Source organism: Xiphophorus maculatus, chromosome 2 (assembly GCF_002775205.1).
Source record: "Xiphophorus maculatus strain JP 163 A chromosome 2, X_maculatus-5.0-male, whole genome shotgun sequence".
In the NCBI taxonomy this organism is placed as follows: Eukaryota; Metazoa; Chordata; class Actinopteri; order Cyprinodontiformes; family Poeciliidae; genus Xiphophorus; species Xiphophorus maculatus.
Window position 1 is genome coordinate 21,241,854 of NC_036444.1, and position 27,193 is coordinate 21,269,046.

Genomic DNA, 27,193 nt, shown 5'->3' on the forward strand with positions numbered 1-27,193 from the left:
ATTGCTGCCACAAGAGATTGAAGGGTTTCTCAAAGCAACACTTTGGGTATGTTTTTGATGAAGGAGTAACATTATGACATGATGTAAAGCAAAAATAAAACAACGATTTTATATAATTCTTTCTCTTTAACAAAAGGGTCCAGATGGGCCAGTAAGCATTTTGCATGATTTTATGTGTGCATCAAGCATTTCTTTTTTTTTTTAAATCTTAGGTTCTTAGCCTCCTGAATAAATGCGGTAGGATTTTCCTTACATTTTTATACCATTATACCAATGTCATAGATTAATTTCTTATGTTTTATACACATCTTCAGCTGGCATAGTAGCGGCTGCTCCTGTATACTTAAAAAGCGGCTCCCTGCTGCTGCATTACAGGCAGCTGACATTGCTCAGCTTTGAAAGGGGAACTTTTGGCCCGTTTCATGCTAAAAACCGGCCCAGCTGTTCTCCAGCTGTTATGTTCGGAACACGAGGGAAGCTGAAGCACTAATGGCTTGTATATTTCTGTAACAATTTGCTGCCTCGAGGCCACCGCGCGTCAGTAGCGGCGCTGCAGTGCATGCGCACACCCTGGAGGATATAGCTGCCGCGCGCCCCCGCCCGCGTGTGTGACGGCGCGCGTGTGTGCACTGGTGGGAGAGGAGGAGAGGACCAGTGAGGCAGAGGAGGAGGAGGAGGAGGAGGAGGCAAGTGCAGGAGGCTCGGCACTGAACGGGACTCCGCGTAAATAAACAGCGCAGCAGCAAAGCGCTCCGTGGAGGGGGAGCTGAAGAGACGGAGCACACCGGGCTTCGCGTGTGGCGTCGAAGAGGAATAGTCAGGTAAGCAACGCTAAATTACACAATTTGTAGCACCAACACGCGCGCTCGCGCGTGTGGTGCAGTTTACAGTTCACTGTCCCGAGTGAGTGGACGAAGAAGCCGCTCGAGCACTCTGAGCTGAATACTGGGTTTCTGCAAACACAAACCTCTTGACAGCTGCCTCGCTGGGCTTCAGGGGCCATCTGAAAGCCGAATGTACTTTTCTGGTATTCACATTTATGTTCTGCTGGAGAAAATTACTTGGAGTCATCTCAACTGCAAAAGCGACGTGTTGTTGTAGTTGTAGGTTGCTCAAAAGATGCACAGAAGACTGATTGCCACTTATTTAGTCCTACCCTCACATATGATAAAAAAAAAAATAGTAACAATTATCATTTCTTATGAATAGATTTTAATCAATATCTCTGAGTAGATATTATGTTAAATTATTCCTACTGATTGTACTTACTCAGCCAAATTCCAACTAAATATTTGATTAATTTTTCCTACCCATTTTTTCCAATCATATCAAAATGAAAAAAAAGTGATTAAGTCCCAAATGTTACTGAAATTATAAAGCACATTTTAAATATATTCGATTAAAGTATTTGGTTATGTTGACCATAAGCGTATGTGTGGCAGACTTGGTCATATTTTTGGACTTTGGGGAATTTAAGCCAGTTTAAAACATTTAAGCCTGTTTCTGAACATTATAATAGGAGTCCCCCAAGGTTTGGTGTTATTTTCTGTCTTTATCTCTAAAGTGGAAAACAATATGCCTGTAGCTAAAGTGTAACATACAGAGATTAGACAATACTATACATAGATTTCTGTTCTTTCAAGCAGTCTGTTGACAAACTTCTAATGTCTTTTTCAGCATTTGCTGGTTCTTAAAATAAAGAAATTAAATTAAGGTTGTTTTCCAGAAATATTTCCCATATTTCAAGTCATATTACTTCTGCACAAGGCTGAGACCTTATTGAGAGACTATCATCATAGGTATATTTAAATATTTGTTTGGATGGTAATCATTATTTTAGAATGCATATTGAGAATTTAGGTTAAATATAACTGAAAATTATAATATAATTCTTTGCATGTTATTTTTTGGAATTTGGTAGAGGTGCTTCCTTTTGCTTTACATTGTGATGATGCCAAATCTTTAGAGTATTCTTATGTCTGATGTGTTTGTGTCTTTGGGGAGTTTAAAGCTCCTTTAAGCTTTCTGTAACAGAAGGATACTGCAGTTATTCCTAGACTAGATTTGTACCTGTATTATGTTGAGTCGGATTGTTTTAATTTTTCTTGTGTTTATGTCGATTTTTCAAAGTTAACTTGGAACTTGTGCTGGCGTGCCTTCTGGACCAGGTCTTTCTCTGAAAGGAGGAGTTAATGGCAACCACTGCCTTAAGGTTAAGAAACTTTGCTTGCTAGCAGTTAGTTGGACGTTTGGACAAGTGTTGTTGCTGAACTTGTTAAAGCGGAGCACAAAAGTAAATTGTTGCATCAAAACACAATGACTGGATTCTGGCAAATGTTTCTTCCTGTTGAAAGAGAGTTGATACTTTCTACTGTCACCACCTGTAGTGTGCAGTACTGCTGGAAAGTTGGCTTAACTTCCTGAATGCTTACATTGAATCTTATTTTTCTACAGAATTGTATTGCGTTTTTATTAATTGATTGGTGTCAATATTTTTGTGTAATAGAAATAAAGTGACCCTATTTTTTTTGTAAAGTGCTTTTACATTTTAATGGCTCTAAATATATAAGCTGAATTGAAAACTACTTCCAGATTTAGCTAAAGTTTAGTCTATATATTTCTTTTAAAAAGTATAATAATAATGATATATTTTAAATATAACATTATGATACCTATACGGTTAATGTGGCTGTTTTTTTTTTATTTTGGCGTAAAAAAAAAAAAAAGAGAAGCTGTGAAATTTTTGGTCACATCTGTAATGATGTGGAAGTCTTTTAATCAGTCCACACCTCATCAAGATGTGTGATTTTTAAAGAATAAAAGTACCTAATGATAAAGTAAGCAATTATTGAGCAATATGATACATTTCACTATGTCTGATAAAAATGTAGATAGTTTTAGTGACTAATATTTTTTAATGTCCAGAGTTATTATTTTTTTAATTGTATTGTAGCTGAGTTCCTGTGTGGATGAAATTGCTGCCTGAATACAGAAAATCCCTCATATCCTAAGCTGATTTGCTGCCCACATGTTTAATTCCTGTCATGCTCATATCACAACTCTATCTTGGCTTTCACTGACCAGCCTGTTTGGTCTAATTTTCCCCACAATATCCGCCTCCCATTGAGACTTCACCAGTTGCATCTCTCAGCCATCATTTCACAAGTCAAACAATTGTTGCACTGAGAAAAATCCAATTCTCACCCAATCCTTTGCTTTCTACCCCCTCCTCTTTCTTCTGTCTAGCCTCCCCCACCCTTCGCCCCCAATCAAAGCTTTGGCCAGGGGGGAGCGCGCCATCATCCAACATCTCAACAACACCCCTCTTTCCCCTTCTCCTCGTCATCCTCCCAGACGCTCTCACTCATACACACATGCCTCGACTGCACACTTTCACTCTCTGCTCTGTTGGCCAAATTAATACAATGCTAATGACCTCTGCTTTATTGTCTGAAGCCTCAGTGCTTTCTGAAAAGGCTGACACACTTTCCAATGATGTTTATTCACTCCACACAGACTACAGTTAATCTGTCTAAGAAGATAACAATATCCCTCTATCCTTGTTAGCATTAATGCAGAAACAGGAGATTAAGACTGGAGATATCTCTGCGTTGCTGGATTTTTTGGTGGTCTCTTGAGCAGGCATTGCTCTGCAGCTGCCTGGAGATCTGCTAACAGGGAACATTTCAGGCCCACTTGACAAATAAGGAGAAATCGGGACAAGATAGTGACCTACATTGTGCTGCCATCTTTTACTCTTAGCATCGGCGCAAACGGCACCAAGGCGGGGGGAGATTTGCATAACTAAGGGATTACGATGACACACGTTGGCCGGAGTTATTGAGAGAGCGCCAGTCTAAGTCACACTCCTGACCTAAAACCAGCAATGGCGCTAGTTCTCTGCTCTGGGGGCTGTGGGAAAAGCTTGGGTGTTTGGAGGGAAAATGCCACCAATTCCACCCTGTGGGCTGAAGAAGTACGCAGACTATGCTCTGAGAAACGATTGAGGCTCTTTCTGTGACCGGCTATCTGTGGCATGTGAATGCTGCAGGATGGAACAAAGTGCCCCACTGACAGAGAGCGTTCTTCTGTGTCACTTTGAGCTGATGATTACATCATCGCTGTGAGGAACTGGACTAAACCTGGGAGCCTTTCAGTTGGCGATTATCCCAACAAGGACACTCGTTTATGTAGCAGACAGACTCATGTCAGTCATTCTCAGATGGAACTGATTAAACAAGCCAGCTGACTGATGCTGCAGTCAGTGAGAAAAACGTTCATTATGGATGGCATTTACAGGGCCTTGCTAAAGTACTGACACCTCTTAAACTCTTTCTCACATTTCCTCACTTTGCAACTGCAAACATCAATATATTTCACTGGTTCTTCTTGCAATAGCCCAACAAAACATGGAGCGTAATTAAGAAGTAGAAGGCAAACAATTTTCCCTTTTTAATTAAAAATCTGAAGAGTGTGCATTTGTATTTAGTTCTCCAGAGTAAATACGGCCTAGAACTGGATTTAATTTCTTCAAGCTGCAAATATTTTAGTGCTTGAACATCTAGAGAGTGAAATTTCCTGCCTTGTCTTCTTTCCAAAACAGCACCAGTTCAGTCATATGAACTGGAGCTGAATATGGAATGAATATGGAAAGTGTCTGCGAGCAGAAAGTTTCAGGTTTTTCCACAGATTCTCATTTGGACTTAGGTCTGGACTTTGACTGGACCACTCAGAAACATAATTCTTTATTAATATTAAAACTTAATGTTTATTAATTAAAGTGCTTTAAAAATATCCGACTCAGCTAAAATGTATGAACAGGTCAAACCTTTACAAAAACTGGAAATCAGAATATCAAAATTCAACTATAAAACTGATTGGCACATATCTTACAAATAACCTATCACCCTTTACGTTGCAAATTTTCACACACAGTTTAACAAGTAGTTTTTTTATAAGGTTAACACTTTAGCTAATGACAAACTGTAACTTGGTCATTAGCTGTCAGACTGTGTTGGAACACAGTCCACGGTACATGCCAGCATCTTCGTGTTTGCAAAATGATCTGTGTTAGCCAAACACGTTTCAGTAACTTTTATACTTGAATCAACACAGATTTTCCTTAAGTAACTCCAAAATGTTTAAGGTTTTGTTTTTTAAATGGTAGAAATTAGCTATTAGATGCTCTAATACGTTGTTGGTTTGACTCACCCATGAAAGGTGCTCCGATTCCCCAAACTGAGATTAATGTGACTGCTGTCTACTGCAAAATAGATACTGACTGCTCCACAAATTCACACTTTATAAATTTTACCTATCTTTTACTAGATATTAATTTATGGTATGCATGCTCTGGATACTTTTTCAGATCTTCTACCTTGAAATAAAACTAAGGTGACAATGACCGAATGACTAAGAGGAAGAAAAAAAAAGATCAGACAGAGTCCTTATTTTCCTTAATGTCTCTGAAGGAAAACCACATTCAGCACTCATCAATGAGCCATGATGGTTTACTTGTCAAAAAAAATTGCACAGGCAAAATTCAATAATTCACCATCATGTGTCAGCCCTGCTGATTGACCGGATGATTGAGTGTGCTCTGGGGACCCATATATGATCCAGTCATTGCTGTGAGAATTGCGAGTGTGCAGCTCAGCTGAGATGAGGCCAAATCTCCAGGGACTGATGGAAGCCCGTGCCTATCCATTAGTGTCACTTCGGCCTGGGTGTTTCTTCCCAGCAGAGCAGTCACACACGTCAGCGCAGCACACTGACATTGCCTGGACCCCTTGTCACAAACATTTTTGGCTCTCTTTGGGACTGATGTGCGCCTCATTAGGGGAAGTGACACTCTCACCTTCTTCACGGATGCTTGAATACTTGGTTGTAATTCAGATATATGTATGCAGAGTCAGAGAAATGCATCACAAAAGAGTGTTTTACAGACATGTTCATCATGTAAAGATGAAAACCCATCTCTCTTTCCGTCTGTCTCTGTATATGGTACGTGTAGGCAAGGTGGTGGATGCAATTACAGTTTCACAGGCAGTTAGGCAGCAGCTCTAATAGGGACTGACACTTTCCTGTGAATCCACTTAATGCAGCTGCAACTGTTGATGTTTACAGCTTAGACTTTTATTGTTCTGTTCAAATGGAATTGTGACGTATAGCTTGGAAAAACGGGTGAATGAGGGGATTTATGTGTTGCTCACAGGACCCCTCCTGACTAATTAGCTGAAAAGATGTGAAGTCTTGTTGCTTTATTCCACTTTTTAATCTTTTGCAGAGCTTTTCAAGGATGCTCATTAAATATTGTACACTTAAAGTAACTCCTTGCTCAAGTTATTTTAATTTCTGATGCTTTTACTTGCAAACATTCTCAAAAATCCGACCTTGAATCTTAGAACATTAAATAATTTTTATTATTGCTGGTATTGTATTACTTTTGCAGAGATATAGACATTTTAATTTAGAGATTTTAGGTACTAGAAATTTCTGAGCATCCTTTCACTCTCATCATCCTGAGCATGGCTAAGGCAGTGGTAGGTCAAAGATTTTGTAAGATTGGATCCAAAAAATTTGAGATCTTGCAACTGTTTACCTTTTCCTCTCAGTCATACAAGATTCTGAGCTAATATTTAAAGTTTAATGGAAACTGAGTCAGGAATTGGCATAGATGGGTATGAGTAAAATGTATAATTTTTTTAAATACTGTATTATTAATAAAATGATTCTAAAACAAATTGAATAACATTTTCTGATTGCTTTTATCTGAACAGCTTGCCAACAAGCTGATAGCTTGCCAATGTTGTTTTAATAAGAATGACTGGTGGGAGTCCTTTGCTCAGCATTAATGTCGGGTTTTTTTATTGGGGATATTTGCAAGTTACTGATTTTTTTTTTCTTTAACTAGCCTATTTTCAACCAACTCTCCAGCAGTGTGCAGCAACAGGTAGAGTTGGGACACTGCGGCTTTACCATAAAGCTGTAGAAAATGACGATCACTGCATACCTTTCCTTCGTGTCGCTTTAGATACAATATATTAAAGAACTTTGAGCTGTAGGGAATTGATGAACAATTTTAGCAGTTTTTGAACATTTTTAAACTTGACATAAAAAAAGTTTAAAAACCCTGACGTGTGAAGCTGTTGTGTGTGCAGGAAGCTAAATGTTAATTAAATGCCACTAAGTTTTAGATCCAGTATTAGCAGAGGCAGGACAAACACTGCTCAACAGGTAAATGCTTAATTGTTTAAAATCTTCTAGCTTTAGGTCATTAATTAGAAATAATAACTGGAGTTTTTATGTCCTAAATGAGTTATCAAGCTCCTGTTCAATAAGGCCTCTCCCTCTAAAATTAGTGTGTTATTTTTGGCCAATAGGGGCCTTGACAGATGGTGGATGTGTAAAGGTCAGTGTAGATATCCCGTGACGGCCCACTGTGACCACAATATTGCACCAGAGCTCTGCAGCATGACAGTCATCAAGCCTAATCACTCAGGGTTGCCAAGGGAACACTATTATCAGATGTGTCATGTTATTTCACCCTGTTACAGAGTAAAGGGGTGTAATAACACGTAGACATGGTCTTTTTTGTTGTTGTTGTGACCAGCTGCTGGGGGAGCGACATCAATCGAGCCATCTTTTGAACTGGGTCACCAGGATAATGGAAGGTAATGGTGTTGGTGTTATGCTTATGTTCTCTGGCCCCTGCAGGTCATGTCATCTTGCTTTTATTCATGTCTCAATCTAATGTAGTCTTATTTAGATTTACAAAATAGAGTATGAGGAACTGGACATGAGACAAAAATGTGCATCCAGGGTGTATTTCTTGAGAAACAGTGAAGCGAGGGGGGATCAGGGGGAGTGTTTTGATGCTTTCAGGGTGTTCCTGGGAGGAGGGGCGGATCATGTACCACCAGCGATGTTGAGAAGGGGCAAGGGGAACAAAAGGGGCCTGTTTTCTCTGTCTGTACTGGTGGAGCGGCTTTTCTCGCCCCTTCCTTGCTGTGTGTGCGTATATATGAGGGTGCGTGTGTGTGAGTAGAAGGGTGACGTAGGGGTTACATTGGAGAAGATACACAATAAAAAGTCGGGTGCTGTGTCTCTCTTTGAACACATTGTTATTGCTGTAGAAGAGGGGACAGAAAGGCAGATTTCATCACAGAGAAGCATTGGGTCTACTAAATCTCCTGCCAGCTTTGGAAGGGCAGCAGATGTTTAGAAAGGTTGTTGGAGCCCCAGCAGCAGGACATAACAACGCTCGGTGCTTCCCTTTCCTGCCCTTAGAGCAACAGGAGGTGGGCATTACTTCACTGGCAGGGTCATGGGCTGTCCAAAATTCAGGGACATTAAAGACGAGTGTGTTCTGGAATGGCCTGCTCTCAAGCCTCCATCCTTCCTTAAATCTGAAGGGAGATTACAAAAAACTGCACCCCATATCTCACTCCAAGTTGGCACAGGCATCGATATCATTTGCAATGTGAATAGCTAAATAATTACAAAAGAAGATTCATTTGTTGGCAGCCTTGTATTGTAGTTACGCAGTCTCATTTGAGAAATGCAGAAAAAATCTAACATTAATTTAAATACCTTTATTTGAGAGGAAAGATATCTATATTAATAAATGATTGCCTTTTACAAAATAAGTGGTGGCACAATTTTTGGCACCCTTACTGTTAATACTACAATATCTTTTTAACAAAAGAACAAGACTTACTCTTTGACAACATTTTAGAAGGTTACACTATTCAGATGGAGCAATATTTGACTATTTATCTTTGCACAATCGTCCAGACTCCGTCCAGACTCCTGGTTTCGTTCTTATGCTCTCTTCCTGTCAGCTGACCCCATAAGTTTTTGGTGTGGGGAAAAGGATGACCAGGGAACAAGGTAGATTTTGTGTCTGGGTAAACATTTCTGTGTTGATTTATTTGTATACATGCTTGTACATTATTTTAATCTTTATCCTGTTAAGAGAGCCGTTGGGATTTTCTTGCAGAGGTACAGTAGATAGATCTATGTTTGAAATCTCCTGGTATTTCATAGGATTAAAAAGATGCCTAATGCCTTTGAAACAGAACCTCAGTAACAGTTTCACACATCCTCCAACACACGTTCCTCTGTTGTTTCTCACCAAATTCACCTAGAATATTACTTGCTGAATTTTAAACTCATCTGACTAAACACAACTTTGTTAGAGTTTAGCACCACATGTTAATATTTGTGATTGTAGGACAGGAAAGATTTTTTCTCGGCATCACACCCAAACAACTGGTTGCCATGTAGCGGTTGTTACGTTTTCTAACACGCAATATTTTTTTAATCTCCTTCCTCGACACTAACCTCTTTCCCGAAACATTTCCGTCCCTAACCTGCAAAGACAAGCTGCCTCTGAGCTGCCTCTTATCTATTCATAGATCTCAAGGGGAGGTGGTGATATCCCGCACAGCTTTGAGATTTCAATTATGAAGTTGGTAGCGTCGGACCACTGCAGATGTGATGCAGCATTGACACCAGCACTATGCATACAATTTGTATTTCAGTTTCCCCAAGCCATGTCTTTTTAAACCTGTAATGTGAGGAGAACTCAGAGTATCCTATTGTTGGCTTTTAATTTAAAATATATATCTCATTTTCTTTCTCTTCTCATCAAAAATTATTTCTAAGTCTTTCTTACACTTTTAAATCCTGTGGTTGACTGATCACTTAAATCATTTTTCATCAACCTCTTCATCATTCTTTTGACTCCCGAAGCCGGCTTGCCTTTATAAAAGTTAATTATGGACCTGTGACTACCTCAGTTGGTGTTACTGATTACTGATTAAACAATTGTAGAAACTTTTAATAACTGGAAAACATTTAGTACAATCAGTGGTGGTATATACAGTATATCTATATACAGTACAGACCAAAAGTTTGGATACAACTGTGTGTCCAAACTTTTGGTCTATACTTTATATATCTATATATATATCTATCTATATCTATATATATAGATGTGGATATATATATATTCATAGATCTCAATATATCTATGAATATCTTTTATTGAGATATTCATAGATCTCAATATATTACGTTATAATGTGATAGTGCTCGGAATTTTTTTTCCCTGCATGATAGCAATGCGCTTTTGTAGCAATGCGCTTCCGTACAATCACACTGATGAAATGAAACAAGATACAATATATTTTTAAATGAGGCCTACCTTATTTAAAGAGAAGCTCACTCTGATGACTTTTCTGGGACGCAAAAAGGCTAAATAATCCACCTTGTTTATGCTAATATTTCTCGCCATCGCTCCTTCTCAGTCTACGCCAAACCACTCCCACACACACTCGAGCTCGAGACAAGTCCATCCTGATTGGATGAATCCTGTGGCCGCGGGCTGACCCTGGACTGACCCCCAAGTAGCCGCAAACCGAGGGGGCGTGGCTAGACACCTGTCAATCATTCTGAATAGTGCTGTCAGAAGTTAGCCCTTCGGAAAGACCCCTGGATTTTCCCCAGGTGGTTTGACACCAGGTTTGTTGAAAATTTAACAAAATGTGATACATTACTTCTAAAATGTAGTTATTTTTAGGTATTTAATTTTAAGTTGTTTATTTTAACAACTTTATTGTAAATGTCAGGGAGGGCTTAGCCCACTTATATCAGCCGTCCCTGAGTACATTTCATTTACTTTAAAAGAATTGTTAGGATACAACAAACTGTACAAAGTGAATAATTAGCAACCAGCACAGTTAGCATTAGCATCTATTAGTATCTTTTTCCCTACTGAATTAATGCACAGTTTCTTTTCTAAATATTTCAATGTTATTTTATTCTTCTTCAATAAAACAATCAATTTATTTTCAGGCTTTTTGCACATTTGCATCAGAGGTGACTACAAATTTGTGTACGCTTTTGTGTCACTGAGAGCTCAAATTGTGCTTATGACGAATTTAGTGTTTCTACTATAAGCATTTGTGTTCTTGTCCAACCGTTGGTGAATGTTACATCGTGTAAAGTCATAGGAGAAGGGAATTTTAGATATAAGCAAATCCAAGGTGTAGATTATGCCCACACAAGATATGACCATGAATCAACTGGAAAGAGGAAGACTTTTAGCTGTCAAGTCATGAATGAAGTTGACTTGGAAACAAATTTGCCATGGTTCATGTGTCTCTCTGACCCCGAGATCTTATTTAGGCCAGGCTTTTCTAATGCCCTCGGCCTCTGATCCATCCTCTAACCCCGCCCACAGCCCAGCCCCGGCTAAAAGAACATGCTAGCAGTTCAGTAGCCACCAATGAAGGGCCCTTAATCCAAGCGGGATGACAGCTTGGCTCTGGAGACTGTTTCTGTGGAGCTGAGACCAATGGGCTTTTCTTTCCCTCTTTTTCATCCCTTAAACCCCCCCAAACACAGCCATGGGATTCCTAGGGTAGAAAAAACATGTCCCAGAGGAGACAGAATAACATCTGAGATTCCCTCCGTCCACCAGAAGATATACAGAAACATTCTTTAAAAATAAAATGCATAAATAACAAAGATATATATATTTTTATCTCTGATGCCACATGTTGTAAAAAACATAATCTGTACCCACATAATCTTTTTCCAGGCTGCAAAATGATTAGGTAGGATTGAGGTCAGAAAACCATTTGAATCATAAAATTTAGTGCTGCTGTCACACCAAATCCCTTTTTCCTTCCTTTAAACCAATCAGCTGTTCCGTTCTGAGCTCATGTGTTTACAGAGATTCAAATGGAGCATTAGTTAATGTTAATGTGAAACAACAATGATCACCACACATGTTTACTAGCAGAGTGAGTCACCCTCCCAGGCTACTACTGCATATTCTTCCTTTTTTATGAGGATTATGTTGCAGCACTGACGTTTGTCCTACACAGGACAAACATCTGAGAAATAATGTTTTTCAAATGCAGTTTTTTATATATTGCTAGATATGTATTTTCTTACATGCACATTTACTGGGAACCCTTGTTAAAGATGCCTTACTACGAACTAAATCCAACCTTTAATTTGAATACATTTATGCAGTGAGAAGAGAAATACAATGTTAAGAAGTGTTTTAGATCAGATCACTAGTTCCACACCAATGGCACTTAAAACAGTTTCTTTAATGTTAATGTACGTTTTTACGTTGATTAGTGTGTGTGGGAACATTTAGTTAGTAATCCATCACTGTTTCTCCAGGGTATTCATTTTTGACATTAAAACCCAATTCTTTTACCCACTCATCAAAATTGGAAGGACAGTATAATATGCCATTTTTTACTATTTATCTCAGAAATGGCTCCTAGAAAACAACTACTTGCAAAACCTTTCCACACCAAACCAATAATAAAAACATTTAAAAGAGCCAAAACTGTAACACGCATGCCTTGCCATTAAGATTTTATTAAAATCATCAATCATTTCAAACTGCATTGCTACTAACAAACATAGATTTCCTTCTCTTATCCTATAGTATATGTATGTGAATATATATAATCATGTTTTTTATCCTCTCTTCATCAAAAGTTTATTTTTATAGTCTTTTAAAATATTTTGATTTGTAGGCAGGACACCCTCTGTATGTGTTAGGGATTTGCACTGAAGCAATTTGGAATCAAGCAAAGTAGCAAAGGAATAACAATCAGCATAATCTCCCTGTGGTCAGTCCTTTTGCCGGCTTCTCACTTGGCATCTTTAGAGGCTGGAAGACGGTAATTGTCCTGGAGATAATTTTCTCTCTGTGAACTGGGTTTGCTGTGATGAAGGGCAAACAGACAAATGGCAGCTTCATTTGTTCAGGATTTCCTCTGAGGCTGGCCAGCCTGATAACCCAATCAAATGTCTGAAAGCTGTCTGTGGTAACACTGGGCGTTTTCACTACTATGTTTGTCTCTATTTATGTGGAAATATCAATAAGTCCGTGTGGAAATATCCATGATTCGATGTCAGTGTGCCTCTGGTGATCACCAAATCCCTGTGGAGTTAAAAGCATATGGGAATGATTCATAAAAAAAAAGTTACTTATCTTTTCTTCACACTCTCACACTATTCCACCATTGTATATTGGGAAGTTGGAAGTGAATGGCTTTCATTCTTTTGGATTTAGTCAGTATTGTGTTGTTGGAAGCTGAAAAGACTGGAGTCTGGAGCAGACCTAAAGCTTGGGTCTTCAAGGTTGGCTGGTTTTGGGCCTCTGAGGCTCACTGCACAATGACCACATCTCTCCATGAGTGGAATCATGGTGGATGTGTTACTCAGAGGGCTCACTGCGTGCCATGGCACACGCCTCCACAGTTCCTGGGAGAGAAAAATAGGACGCATTTACTCATGGTCATTTGTAATATATCACTGAGGTGGAATTCATATAGCTCCCAGTTTTGATGTTAGCGCCTTCATTGTAGTTGACATTTTGGGATTTGCAGGAGGCAAAGGGCATTTTTTAGATGTTCCCACTGCTTTCATGAAATGTGTTTGGCTTGGTTTAAAGGATAAAAATTTGTTATGCATTTTATCAGCTGCCCAATGTATTCACTATTAAGGAGGTTCAGAGGTTTACATACAGTTATCGTGACATAGTAATTCGGATATTTTAATGGTACTTTTGGAGATTTAAATTATTATACACCAAATGAATATTCAGTAGATTTTGAATGAAATAACAGAATGTACAGGTCAGAAAACCAACAAATAAAACTAAGGCCTTTTAATACAAAGTGAGGTCAAACATACAATCTGAATTATGCCAGAGGCAAAAATCATTGGAGATGTTTTTTTGAATTGCCATTTCAGCCAGAAAACAACAAAAACTATTCAAATAAATAATAAAAGCACCAAAAGTAACATTACATTCAAGCCCATAGCAAGTGTGAAACCCTCATTCCAGACTTGTACCAAGCATTTGGACTTGGCTTGACTGAAGTGTGATGATTAAAACAATAGTTTCATTCCCACATCTGTCTGCGAGATCCTGAAGTGCTCAGAGCTTAAGGAATTATTTAAACCTCCGGGACTTTAAAAAGGATCCTTCGCTGCCCTGGGAACAGATTACACTCTGATCTCTACCACTTGCCATCAGGCTCCCAATCTCAAACCTGTTTCTGTTCCTCACATCGTTTCATTTTCTATCTGACTCTCTTGTTTCCACATCACTTTTAACATTTTTCATAAGCACAGATGCTAACTCTTGTTGAGCACCAGTATTGTCCCCGTGATTATCATTCTCATTTAGGTGAACATTTTAATTCAAAATTAGGGTTAGTGATGATAGTAGTAATTTTTCCTCAGTTGCAGTGACAAAATATTTAATTATTCAGAAAAGCAGCTACATAGAAATAAGATTGAATAGATTTTTTTAGTTGTGCATTGTCAAAAAAAATCTAATTAAGCCTCTGGTGTCACAAGTCATACTGAAGGATTATGCTGGTTGTGCACCTAAAAACCTACCCTGGGAGAGAGTGATAACCAGGTTCCCATAATCTGGATCTGGGGAAGACGTAAGGAGGGGGTAGTGATGATGAAATCCATTCAAACTGAACCCACCCACCCACCCAAACCACACCACAGGTTTAAAATGTCAGTCATGCCATCCTACACACAGTCCAAACTAAATCGGAGTGAAGGTCAAATGAAATATTTTGGGTTTTAAAGTTGGAGTGTGTGAAACAGTTCAGGAGGAGGAGGTTTTTGAGAAGACATAATGAGAGAAAGACAGATTTTTATGTAGTTTTATCTAAGTCATACATAACCTTGAGGCTTTGAAACCAATTCATAAGTCTGTCCTCAGTGTTTGAAACATAGACAGATCGGTATATGGTGAATGATCAGAAAGAATAAGTGCCCAGGACTTGGTCCATCTCAGCCAGATAAACCCCAAATACATATGTCTCCTTTCATTGCTCTAAACAATGTACCTGTTGGGGGCCTGAGGATAAGTCTTCTCCCCCTGGTACTTTTGTCTTCATTGTGTCCCTGCCTATGTGGGAAAGCTTATGGGATTCTACTATCAATACCCAACCCACTTTCTTCTCTTCTGTTTCACTACAAAAGTTAAGAAGTTGCAAGGGTTTGTCATGTCTGTTTCCTTTCTCAGGGGATTTTATTGTTTGCAAGCTGTTTTCCCCCGCCTAGCATGAAAATGCAGCCAAAGCACAAGCTGACGATTTGGCTGCAGAACAAAAACCTCTGAGTTTGTTCGACTAGGGCTGTTTATCTAAGCTGTGACTCAGCTGAAATTGGATTTTGGACGTGAATTTTGAAGCGAACCATAACATTGCTGATATGGTGTCCTTGACAGTCCTGATTTAAGAGTACGTCCCAAATGACGAGAATGAAAAGAAGCTTTTTGAATAACTTTTAAAAACACTAAATTATCTCTGGAACCGAGGTCCATCTTTTTCTATGACGCCTTGTTGCGACACATATTGTGCGACACATAATGGAGTAGGTGGCAATAGAAAACCTATCCAGGACAACTCGTCACAGAGCTTCAGTCTGACTGACACACCTCCTCTTTTTCACCATCAGACATGGTAAGCTGGTAAAAAAGTGGCTATTTTACATAACATTGGACAACTGCACAGTTAACCTCCTTTATTCACCACTTAGCCCCTGCTGAACTAGAACAACCTTAGCATGGCTGTGTTTCTGATGGTAAAGCAGAATGTGAGGCATGTGCCTGACAAGGTTATGAGAGATAAATGGTGAGATGAAAATTAGGGTTTTGTAAGTTTGGACATAAATCCAATTGAGATGCTGTAGCATGACTTTAAAAGGGGCTGTTCATACTCATAAATCCATTACATTTTATTTTTATGGATTTGTAACATACATCAGTGTGTGGGAAGTATAAAGGCAAAGCCATTGATTATTGATAAAAGCAGAGAGTTATGTAACTACTTGAAGACCTTGCCTTGAATAAGATTTCACATTGTTGTGCCGATAAGACAGAATTAAAATAATATGTAAACCTATTAGGAGGGTTGAAAAAATGACAACATTTTGGTGAAATGTTGAGCTTTGTTGATATTTATTTTTAATTTTACATTTTAAATTTCCAAGTTACGTACTTGGAGAATTATGGAAGACAGCTTAGAGTGTGTAAAATTTACTCTGGCAGGTGTATTCAAAAAAAATTTAATTATGAGCTACATACAGTATAAGAGTGAGATTCCAATTAAACTTCAAGCTCTTAGATAAAAAGTTAAGTTCCAAGAAAAAACTGAGGACCCAGCAGGCTTTTTTCAAGGATATTAGGATTGTTATCTTTACTGTGTTTTTGCCAGTTAAATTCAAGTACCCTCTGAATTTACATTGTGTGGGTTCAAACATTTGAAAGAACATTCACAACAAACTTTACCGATTTAACAAATAAAGAAAATTAGAATAATTATTCCAACCCTCTTAAGATGTTCACAATACTTGCAGTCACAGTCAGTTGCAGCACAGCAGAGGCAACGTTCAGACCTAACAACATTCCTGAAAGCTTTGTATTATAAAATATTAATGAAACAAATTTGTAAGGCTCTGGTTTTCTTTTTTGTAGCACTGGCACTACACTTATCTAGGCTTCCACTTATCGAGAATTGCTTCCATTTTTTTCTATTGCTTTCACCTGCACTTCATAGTGTCATAAAAGTGTGTCATAGCATTGTTATTTATTATCTGTTGCTGTAAGAAGACTTGTTTTGTGTACAGTATTCCAAACAGCAAAGTGTTGCACTCCTCCCTACATTGTATTTGATGGCCCTTGAAGTGAACACCTCTATCTCCGCTGTCACTGGCTTTGCTGATATAGTGGCAGGTACATGAGAAGCAGGGAAAACACAACACAGGACACACGATGCCCATCTACAACTAAGCCCAAAGCTATTTAAACCTCAGGCAGATTCAGATCTAAAAGTAGTTCCATTTAACAAAGAATTTGTTTCTGAAAAGAAATAAAAAGAGCAATCGAATCTTTCAACCTTTCTTATATTTATTGACCAGTATTTTCATGTTTCCACTGGTATTTTCATGTTTTTATCTGTTGTGATGAGCTCAAAATCTTTCATGTAGGAGGGCCTCCTTGCCTTCAGCTTAGCTCCAACAGATTTTCTATCAGTTTCTCTTTTGACTGGGACACTTCAAAACACTGAAATTACTTCCACTCAGAAGAAGAACTTCTCAATGAAATTTGTGAATGCATTAACTGGATAGAAATGCTCTATGATTAGCTTTTATCGCTTATAGTGTTTAGCATAAAAACAAATAGCAATCCCACTTTTTTCCGTGCAAGCAGAGCACTCCTAAATCAGCTGTGGCATCATTCCCATATCGTGCTAACTTGTTGAGAAAAGTTTGTTTGAAATAACGTTATTAGTGGAGAAGCCACAACTTTCATAAGCAAGCCATGACTTTTTTTTTGTTTGGTTTTTTTTGTAAGTAGAAAAAAGTGACTTTTATGTATCTATTTAGCTGTTAAAGAGAAGAAAGTTCAGGAAGCTTTGTCTATTTTAACAGTTGGGGAAGAAGGGATGATACTCTATTTTTTTTCATCCTATGACAAGGAGCTTAGTCCACAGCCCACATATATAACACTTTTTTATTTTTATTTTTAGGTGTGGGCTTATATTAACTCCTGCATCATTTCAGAAAAGGAAACTCATTTGCTCAAGTGTAATCATAGCTTATTATTTGTCTCTTCCTACTCAAATTTGTTCGCAGTGTGGATTAAATATAACTCAAGATAACATCTTATTCCCTGAGGTCAGATTTAAATAGCTTCAGTTATGATGCTGTCCTGTTTCTTTATTCTCTGCTTCAGTTACCTTATATTTTTCCAAGGAAATATAAAGTGTGTAACTACTCAACACAAATGTGCATTATTCTGTATGATTTATGTTGGCATAATGTTGGTAGAAATGACCAGTCCTAACATTTCTGTGATCCAGATAAGTTTTATTTTTTCACCAAAAGCAGAAGCAGCAGCTTTCAGTGAAGGAGAATGCAGTAGTGGTGCTCTAAATGTTTAATGGAGAGTTAAGGGATAAGGGGCATCTTCTGTCTCGGGCTGCATAGTGTCTCATTCCAGTCTGGCCAAGGTCCAGTGCTCACTGCAGTACTCTGACCCGCTATGCTGCTGCATTGAGAACGGATGTATTCATTGGAGAGGGTTTTAGCTTCACTGAAGTTATGCGGGGTATTGACTAGTTTGCACTGTGCAGTCTTCTCAAACATGGCCAGACTACAAAGATCTTCTGTCTCTGGAGTCGTCTGCACCTACATTTCAGTTTTTTGGCCTGGCCGATTGCTCTGCAGCAGCGGCTTCCAACCAGAATGCAGGCCGCTTGACCACCACCCACCAGCCCGTGTCACTGTCAAAGCCTTAGCGTTTTGGTGAGGCCCTGGCAGCCCCTGAATGGCTCTTTCAATGCCACTTGGTGACAATGCATTTTTTCCATGCCATAAAGCAGATGCTGTATTATAGCCGCACAATACCGGGCCCATTTGAAACTGTTTACCATGTGAAAGGCACACCGGGATCAGGATGCCTGCCACTCTGTGGGGCTATTTAACTTGCCACTCAATAATGAGTACACAGTGGAAGGAAAAGAAGCAGACAGCTTTAACTGGCATTGTGATCTCTGCATGAAGAGAGGAAATGTGGAATAAAGTGTTGATCCAGGCCATTCTTCTGTTGCTGGGACTTTTCATACTTTCTGAATGCAGTGATTACTGTGACACCAGATGAGCTTGTCAGCAGCTGCACCTGTAGCAGGGGAAATTTGTAGTTTAATTCCTTGCATACCTTTATAAAAAAAAAGTAGGATTTCTGCTTTACATTGCCTTGCAAGATAAACTCTTAATCTTTCAACTTTTTCTCGTTTTTCTGTTACAGCCATTAACTTCATGTAACCATGCTATGAAGTGAAAAAATAAGTTACATGGTCTTAATTTTTTTCATCTGCTAAGACCTGAGATGTTTGTCACATTAGTGAACACATGTCATCATGAAGACTAAAGAACATGACAGGTCAGGGAGAAAAAGTAGACAGGTTTAAAGCTGGGGTAAGCTATAAAACATTATCCCAAGCTCTGAAAAGCTCAAAAAGCACTGTTCAATCCATTCTCTGAAATTTTAACCAGCATGGCATAAGTGTAATTACAGTCAAGAGTGCTATAATAACTCTGGAGGAGCTGCAGAGATCCCCAGCGGAGGTGGGAGAATCTGAGGAAATAATATCTATTAGTTGCGCCTCCACAATGCTAAATTTACGGAACAGCAGTAAGGAAAAAGCTATTGTGGAAAAAAATACAAGACAGGCACATAGAATCACTGTGAACATGTAGTAGAAAAGGTGCTCTGGTCAAATGAGACCAAATTTAAACTAAATCTAAGAAGGTTGGCATATACGCAGTTTTCTGCTTCTACATGACACATTCACTACAGTTTGGGAGCCTTATTTTAGAATATTTCAGCTAAAGATTTGTTGGTCTGTCCTTTAATTCTTTATTTTGTGACTAAACACTCAAGAAGCACTTTGAAAGGTCAGATGTACCCAGACAGACAGAAGTGCTGGTCAGCCACTCCTCACTGTCCTCTCAGATTAGATATGAGAAGTAGATCCTGAAGATAGAGACCACTCAGGCCCTCTCCTGAACCCAAGCTGTCTTTGGCCCCTCAGCACCACTCAGAGGGATAATCCTCCCTGACAAGAGCTCTGTGTGGCTGTCGAACGGTCATCAGTCTTGTCAAGTGCCTGACAAACAAACACCAATGCTCGAACACACACACACACACACACACACACACACACACACACACACACACACACACACACACACACACACACACACACACACACACACACACACACACACGTAGAAGCCCAGACGGACATTTTTAGATAAATACAATTCCCACCTCAGAAGACAAATATCACTGTAGAAAATAATGATGTAAACTTAGATATGACGCTGTTGACTGAACCAATTTAATTTCAGCAGTGGTTACAGTTGAGTGAACAGGAAGCTGAGCTCATTTATTTATTACTGCTGTTTGGAGTTCAAATATATATAAGCAAGCTTTGAGGTTCAGAAAGTGCAGTATCTTTCTGGCTGTGCAGCTGTGCTACCTTCGTATTCACACGAACGGTGTGTTTCATAGATATAGCTCGGAGAGAGTCAGTTTGGGAAGAGATAAAAAGACTTTTTGATGAAGAGAAAGTGAAAATGGAGAAGGAAGGTGTGGAGTGAAGGTAGTGGAATGGGCAAAGAAAAATCCTGGTCCACTTTTCTTCTGTTGATAGAGTTCTTGCATGGTTTTATTTTTCTACCTTCCTTTCATTCCTTTATCTTCCTCCAATCCTGTAATAAACAATAGATGTGAGCTATAAAGGACTTCACTTGAAATTTATAAAGAAGATGCTGCTTTAACCCAGCTTTACATTAATGGTGGATGAATCTGGCTCTGGTGAAACAGTAAATTCATCTAACATTGGTAGTTTAGGGCAGATGACCTGTAGCTGAGTTTACAGAAGCTCAATTGGTTTTACAAGTTAAAAGGAAAAGGTTTTAGTTTTACAAAAGGAACTTACCTCTTTATGGATCTGCCACATTTTCTGTGAAACACTAGTTCAAAAACATGAACTGCTAGTGCCACTCTTTGTCCCTATAGGTTTGAAGAATTGTTTTCCTACATTGGTTCATGAGAGAGCAACAGGCTTTGTAGTGTCATTTGCTCACATTATTGGCATTGGCAGGAACAAAAGTAGAGCATATGAGGCATTATTTTATCTATACAGGCCAGGGGAAAGTCAAGGGCTCTGTGCCAGCATGCCAGTGACTGAAGGTGGCGACTGATCTTTAGTTCAAAGCACCATTATTATAAACAGCTTCAAGTAGCTTCTAGTGTGGGTTTAGACTTTGACACGTTCAGTCCCAAGACATCCAGTTGACTTTTGTATAAAAGAAATTCAGCAATTTTTATATTTAACTTTGAATTTAGTCACTGAAAAGGCAACAAAAAGAAAAAGGTTGACTAGTTTAAATCCAACAGCTAAGATTTATTTTTCTGTCTTTCTTTCTTGTTTTCTAGTTTACATTTAATGGACAACAAATGTAGATTCAAAACACCCCTCTCTCACCATTTGAAAGTGTGTTCATTCATTTACCTTCAAAAATATTACATCCCATATGCAGCAGTCAGGCTGCCTGAAACTTCTCTATGTTGTAAGTACCTGTGCATGTTTCACAGATACCAAAGAAATCACATCAGTGAGAAAAACCCAGGCCCAAATGCCTGTAAATGACAAAGCTGTTGTCTCCAGAAAATCAAACTAAAGGGTTCCCCCCCACAAAGCTTCATCTTATCCTTGGAGGCAGTCTCTCTGACATTGTGCATTGAGGCACAGCTTGTCTGTTTGCTTTGTTTTGTCACTAATTTATTCATTTAAGCGGTGGCAGCTATATTCAAAGACAATAGTGCACAAGCTCCGAGTTGAATTAACCTCAATAATTATGCAGTTCTGACGAAATAAAAGCCCAATTGTTACTCTCTCCTTAAAATTCCAGCCCCCCTTCTGTGCTTGGCATCCAAGTGAAGAAATGACTCCTTCCAAGAAGATACCAAACTCAAATCTTTTAAAAGATTGGACAATGCTCTATTCTGTTTGTGCCAGGGTTTCTTGATTGTATCCTCCAAACGTACATTCTTGTTTACTATTGCGTGTTTAGGCAGTGGAAAGCGAGTATCCACTATAAGTGCAATTGTTATGAGTTGACCTGCTGTCAGTGCAAAGATTTGTCTTCTCAAAACATCTTAAAGCTAGATTCTTAACATGTCTCCAATAAAAACACAGATCAAAAGGCTAATGGAGTCCTTTGATCAATACATAAGCTTTTGACTGTATACTTTATAACACCAGAGGCTGAACATATATAGGGCATTTGAATCCATTAAGGGTGCATTCCAATAAACGGGGCTATTTGATTCACAGTTAAGTGTTTACAAGTACTACATCTTGAAATACTTGCTCAGGTAGTTTCATATTAAAGGATCTTCCTTGGTTAAATGCATTGCTCTCACTATGTGGTCAGCTAAGCTTACTTTGCAAAGCTAATCTCTTACGAGACTGAAAATAAGTCACCCTCCAAGCTTCAAAATATTCAAACAACATCTTCCTTTCTGGTAGCTTTGGGCTTGAATTTGCTATGATGATAAATTATAAACCGCTCTGTAGCCGCATGCACCATTTCTATTCTGTTCTGCTTATTTCATTGATTTGATTAAGCCTCACTAAGTTAGACAGATGCCTTATTCTTTTTTTTTCATCAAGTATTTTTTAGAGAACAGTAACCTTTTTCAGAAAGGTTTTTACACTGAGCTGCTTCCAGATGGTTCTTTGCAACAAACCATCTGGTATTATATAAAGACCATATACTAATGGTGAGTGAATGAGAGGCAGCACACATAATAAGTTGATTTACATCCATTTACCTCCTCTCAAAAATAACTGACTGACTGGGTTTTGTTATTATTCTACTTTTGCTTCCAAATAATGTTCCTAGGGGTGAGGTGGACTGAGCTCTCAGAAATGAAGGAAGGTGGGTCTAAAATGTAGCAATTAAATCTCACATCTATTTTTAGGTTATTTCTTTTGTTTTTTTAAAAACCAAAGTAACCAAAACTTTATGAAGTTAATTATTCAGGTCACAGGATTTATCTTTTGAGTCAAAGCTAAAATGGGGCTCCAGTTGTTCCATTTGCTCCATTGTTAATGTGCCTGTGGGTACACTGTGGTTATAAAGGGATGGACATGGACTGCAACCTACACCAAATAGGATGTAAATATTAAACAAAGATTAGTTACTAAGAGTTTGGAAAAAAAAACTTATCACAATCAGTTTGAATCACAAGACAGGATGAGTTTGTTCTTTTTCACCAAAAATTCAGACTCTATCATTTGATTCTAGCCTCAGTTTCCTGTTCCCAGCTGAATTTGCTAGGAACAGGTCATCTGCTGCTGTAGCGCCATCTGCTGCACAGAGATGGTTTACCACAATTTGATTGTAACAAATAGCTATTTGAGTAATTGTTACTTTTTTATTGTCTAAAGCCAATCTGCTGCTTCTCCTCTGACCTCTGACATTAACAAAAGATTTCGCCCACAAAGCTGACGACCACTAGAAAATTTCCTTTTTTGGACTGTTTTCTGTGAGAGTTGTTAGTATGAGAAAATTCGAGGGCAAGCAACATTTAAAGACACATCAATGCCTAAATACACTGAGCTACTGCCATGTGTTTGGTGGATTAACAAGCAATTTAACTATAAAGATGTAAGATGTGCATGCTAAACAAGAAAACATCACAAACCCTCCACCTGCTTGTATTATGGGTTTGTTTTTTTCATTCACCAAAATAGTTGTTCAAATGCAACTTTGAAAGTCTAAGTTTCCAGCTAGTGAGATGAAATATGTGCAGGCAAGTAATTTTTTAAGTAAACCACGGCTGCTTGAAAAAATCCAACACACTAACCAATACCTAATATCTAGGCGGTGTCTCCAGGGTATTTTTTGCAATTTCTCTGACAATCACAAAGTCTAACCTTGCAGTGAACCTGTGAGTTCTCCGTGTTACTTCAGAAGATTTAGCGCAGCCATAAATATCTTTTATGAATATTTATTTTCTCTGTGGAAAAAAAAAAATCCCAGATTGGTTATAAATGGCACTGCGCCTGCTTTATTTACAACTTTAACATGGAGTTAAAAATACTCGACATGTCATTACATTGTTATTCTGCCACAGATCAACATCCCTGTGGCTGAGTCTGTATTTATTTTTAATCTCTTTTACAAATACATTACATCCATTTGAAACAGTAACTTTAAAAACCTCATATTTACTTCAAGCTGTAATGTAAATCCTATTAAAGCCTCATCAGTCTCAAAAGTGTAGAGTGAAGAGGTAACATTTATTTGCTATTGTGAGTATTTTACTTCGATGCATTTCACTGGACCTCTAAAATCTGTTTGGGGCTAAAACTAGCAAAACAATATTCAAAACAATAGTTTTGCACAGCTTAAAGTCAGAAAGCACAAGCATGATGGATTCCTTACTAATGGCATCTGGCCGCAATAAATCACCCATCTGAGGAATAAGTATTAGCTGACTGGAGAAAAACAAAACAACAGCAGCTTAAAACAACACCAGAAACACATTTGCATCCTGCATTTGGCTGCTACACGAAGGACGATGAAAATTTTGGCTCATACATAACGCAGTTGTTGAGATAAAAGCCTGCCTTCGTCAGTGTTCCCAGTGAGCAGTGAGAGGTTTGGGAATTGGATGCCAAGAAATGTTTTTTCTTTTTTTTTTTTAAGTCAGGTGTTTCTAAAAATAGAAAACTGCCAGAAGCCTTCTTCTTGTTTGTGTTTGCACAGCTTAAACTAGTTTGTTTGCTTAGTTTGACCAGTGATCGGTCAGTGAAAGGACTTTCTGCTTATTTCAGCATCATTATGGGGCTCTGCAGTTTTTTGGCCATTCTGGAGAAACCCAGACTCTCTGTGTGTTTTCTGTGTTCAGGGGGGGTGAATTATTGATGCTATGTAAATCTAATCTTCCTCATGGCAGGTGTGGCATGTACTGTTTGTTGTGTGTGTGTCTGCATGTCACACAGTGGAGGAGGAAGAAAAAGAGGGAGCAAAAGTGTAATTAAAAGGAAGCCCAGTTTGCAGTCCAACCCACACTCACACAGCCACGCAGACTATCTCTGAATACCTTCCTTACAGATATAATGACCATACTACATCCTTCACCTTCCTTTTTTCCATCAGTCTGACTATGGTGCATGTTGGTCTTCTCTCCTCCTCCCACCTCCTTCTTCCCTTCTTCTTTCTTATCCTTTCTACTCTTTGTCCAACTAACTAAGCAGCGTTCCTGAGTCAGACTGCAGCCGTCTGCTGTTGTGCAGCACGCAGACAAGCTGCTCGGGTTTGACCAGTGATATCATCTCATTGTGTCTGAGCTGTCACCTGCACCATGGATCAGGGGCTCCTTGAAGGAAAGGAGAGATGAGGGGCAAAGGAGAAATAGGTGAAGAAGAAAGGGAGAAGGAGACAGGAATGCCAGGAGGGAGGAATAACTATGTGGTCTTCCTCCACTGAGTGAAGCAAACACTGGGCAAACTTAACAGACAAATATTTACTGTGACACTTTTAGAGATCACAATCTCCTATTTTACCTATAGATGTGTTTTTGTTTTAGTGTTTTGCTCTGGTGCAATTCATGTTAGATGCCTTGATTTTGTTGCCTTGACTAGAAGTTGAAGAGACCAATGAACATCTAACATCAGTTAGATGTTCATTGGTCTCTTCAACTTCTAGTTCTGTTTTCTTTATGCAATACTATTTATATAGTATAATTTACTATACTTTCACTTAATTAAAAAAACAAATGTAAAATAAAATAGTGACTTTAAAATGAAATTGTTCTCCAGGTTGTTTTATAAAGGTATTTTTGATTCCAAAGTGTGTTAAAGCACATTGTATTTATACTTACAGACCAATCCAGCTTACATTATATATATGAATATATTTAATTTTGACCTGCCAATCACTAGTCAGAGCCAATAAGAGGAAATATTTTGGTTATCCATCATTGTTTTATGGTCTGTTAGCAGTTTGATGTGTGATGATGTGGGCATTATTTGATGGTAATCCATGACAGCATAAATTTAAGATAATATCCTACTGATATATGTGAGGTTTGCCATACATCCTAATTGAGGAATCACATTAAGCAAGTAATAAAATAGTTACAATGAAAAGCAATACCTGCTTGTGAAAAACAGTAGCTGATGGGAACCGACGCTCAGCTTAATATATGGGTGTGATAACATTAGATTGAATTTTAACAATGGCTGAAGGCTGTTGGAAACTTTCTCTGGTTCCTGCTGGTTTACCTGCCTGCTTTCCAGTTGAGTCTCCAGCAGGTTAGGCCTTTGATCTAAAACATTTTGTTCATTTTTCCTAGGAGGTTCTTGAAAAGTGCTTGTCCACTTTTAACGGAGATGAAACTATTTGAACAGATGAGTCATTTACAAGGAACTCTGCAAAATTAAATAAAGTCAAGCTACTTTAGAGGTGATTTAATTTCAGTGTTTACCTAGCTTTATTTGTTTGTGTGACTCATTCATTTCATTCTAAACATACACACAAACAACAAGGTATTTATGTATCGTGATATTATGACAAACAGACATACAGCTTCCCATATGAATGTCCTTCCTTAGATATGCATGCCATCATGTATATCTTATCATTACCTTCACTTTTTCACTGTTCTTTTAACTTTCATTATCTTTTTTTTCTCTATATATTTCTCATCTATCAGCCTCCCTTCATTTATTCTCTTCATCTGCTGCTACATGAAGTGTGTGTGTGTGCGTGCGTTGGGGTGTCCATGTGTAAGTCTGCCTCAAACAGGCTGATTCATGCTCTCTCCTTTACCGCAGAGCACCGTAGCATACCATCACTCACAGCCCGCCATCTGCAGCTTGGATCAGATTTGTTTATTTTTAGCAATATGTGTATTAACAGAGCGCGCGGAAGTTATTTTCTTTTTGTCTCTTTTGTATTTCTATTGAGTTATTAAGCACAGTGTGGACTTTCTTTTGAAAGAAAGAGCAGGAAGCAAAGGATCACACTGACAGTTTTTTGGACTGACTAAGAATGTGCTTATTTCTGCTTTGTGCTCATCAAAAAACTGTCCACGTATTTGCTTCAAGGCAGATAGTTTGATGTTTTTCACTAGGCCTTTTCTTTGCCATCTGTTTTTCTTTTTATTTGAACAGGTGTGTGCTTGTTCAAAGCTTTTAGCCAGAGTTTAGAAACCATTTTGTGGTTAACTTTCTGTGTCCATTCACTGGAGGCGGCCAATGCAATATGAAGTCAGAAGGCCCATGCACTCAATGTAAGAGATGCACATATGTCCTAAGATAAATATTTATGCAACTTTTCTCCTTTACTGTTGCTTTGGTGTTAGGAATTCCTAACATCCCATATAATAGAACAAAAAGGCTTTTATGAGCCTTTCATTCTATTGTGTATAAAACATGTTTGCATCAAATAAATCTTTCTTTAAATGTTTTATCTGATTGACAGTGCTTTTCAAAAGTACTTGCATCCTCTGAACATTTCTCAGTTTTTTTGT

At 38.4% G+C, this 27,193-nt stretch overlaps 1 protein-coding gene across 13 annotated transcripts in view; it reads left to right on the forward strand.

The window, feature by feature from the left end:
• Positions 1–656: 656 nt before the first annotated feature.
• The window catches only part of LOC102235878 (neuronal cell adhesion molecule-like), a 101,260-nt gene continuing 74,723 nt past the window's right edge, over positions 657–27,193 (forward strand). For 8 of the 13 annotated variants that reach the window (XM_023325787.1, XM_023325790.1, XM_023325785.1 and 5 more), the window contains exon 1: positions 659–821. The gene's annotated coding sequence lies outside the window, so the exon portion shown is untranslated. Of the gene's footprint in view, positions 822–7,612; positions 7,674–27,193 lie in introns of all 13 variants that reach the window. The other 5 variants (XM_023325770.1, XM_023325789.1, XM_023325781.1 and 2 more) reach the window with 4 other exon arrangements.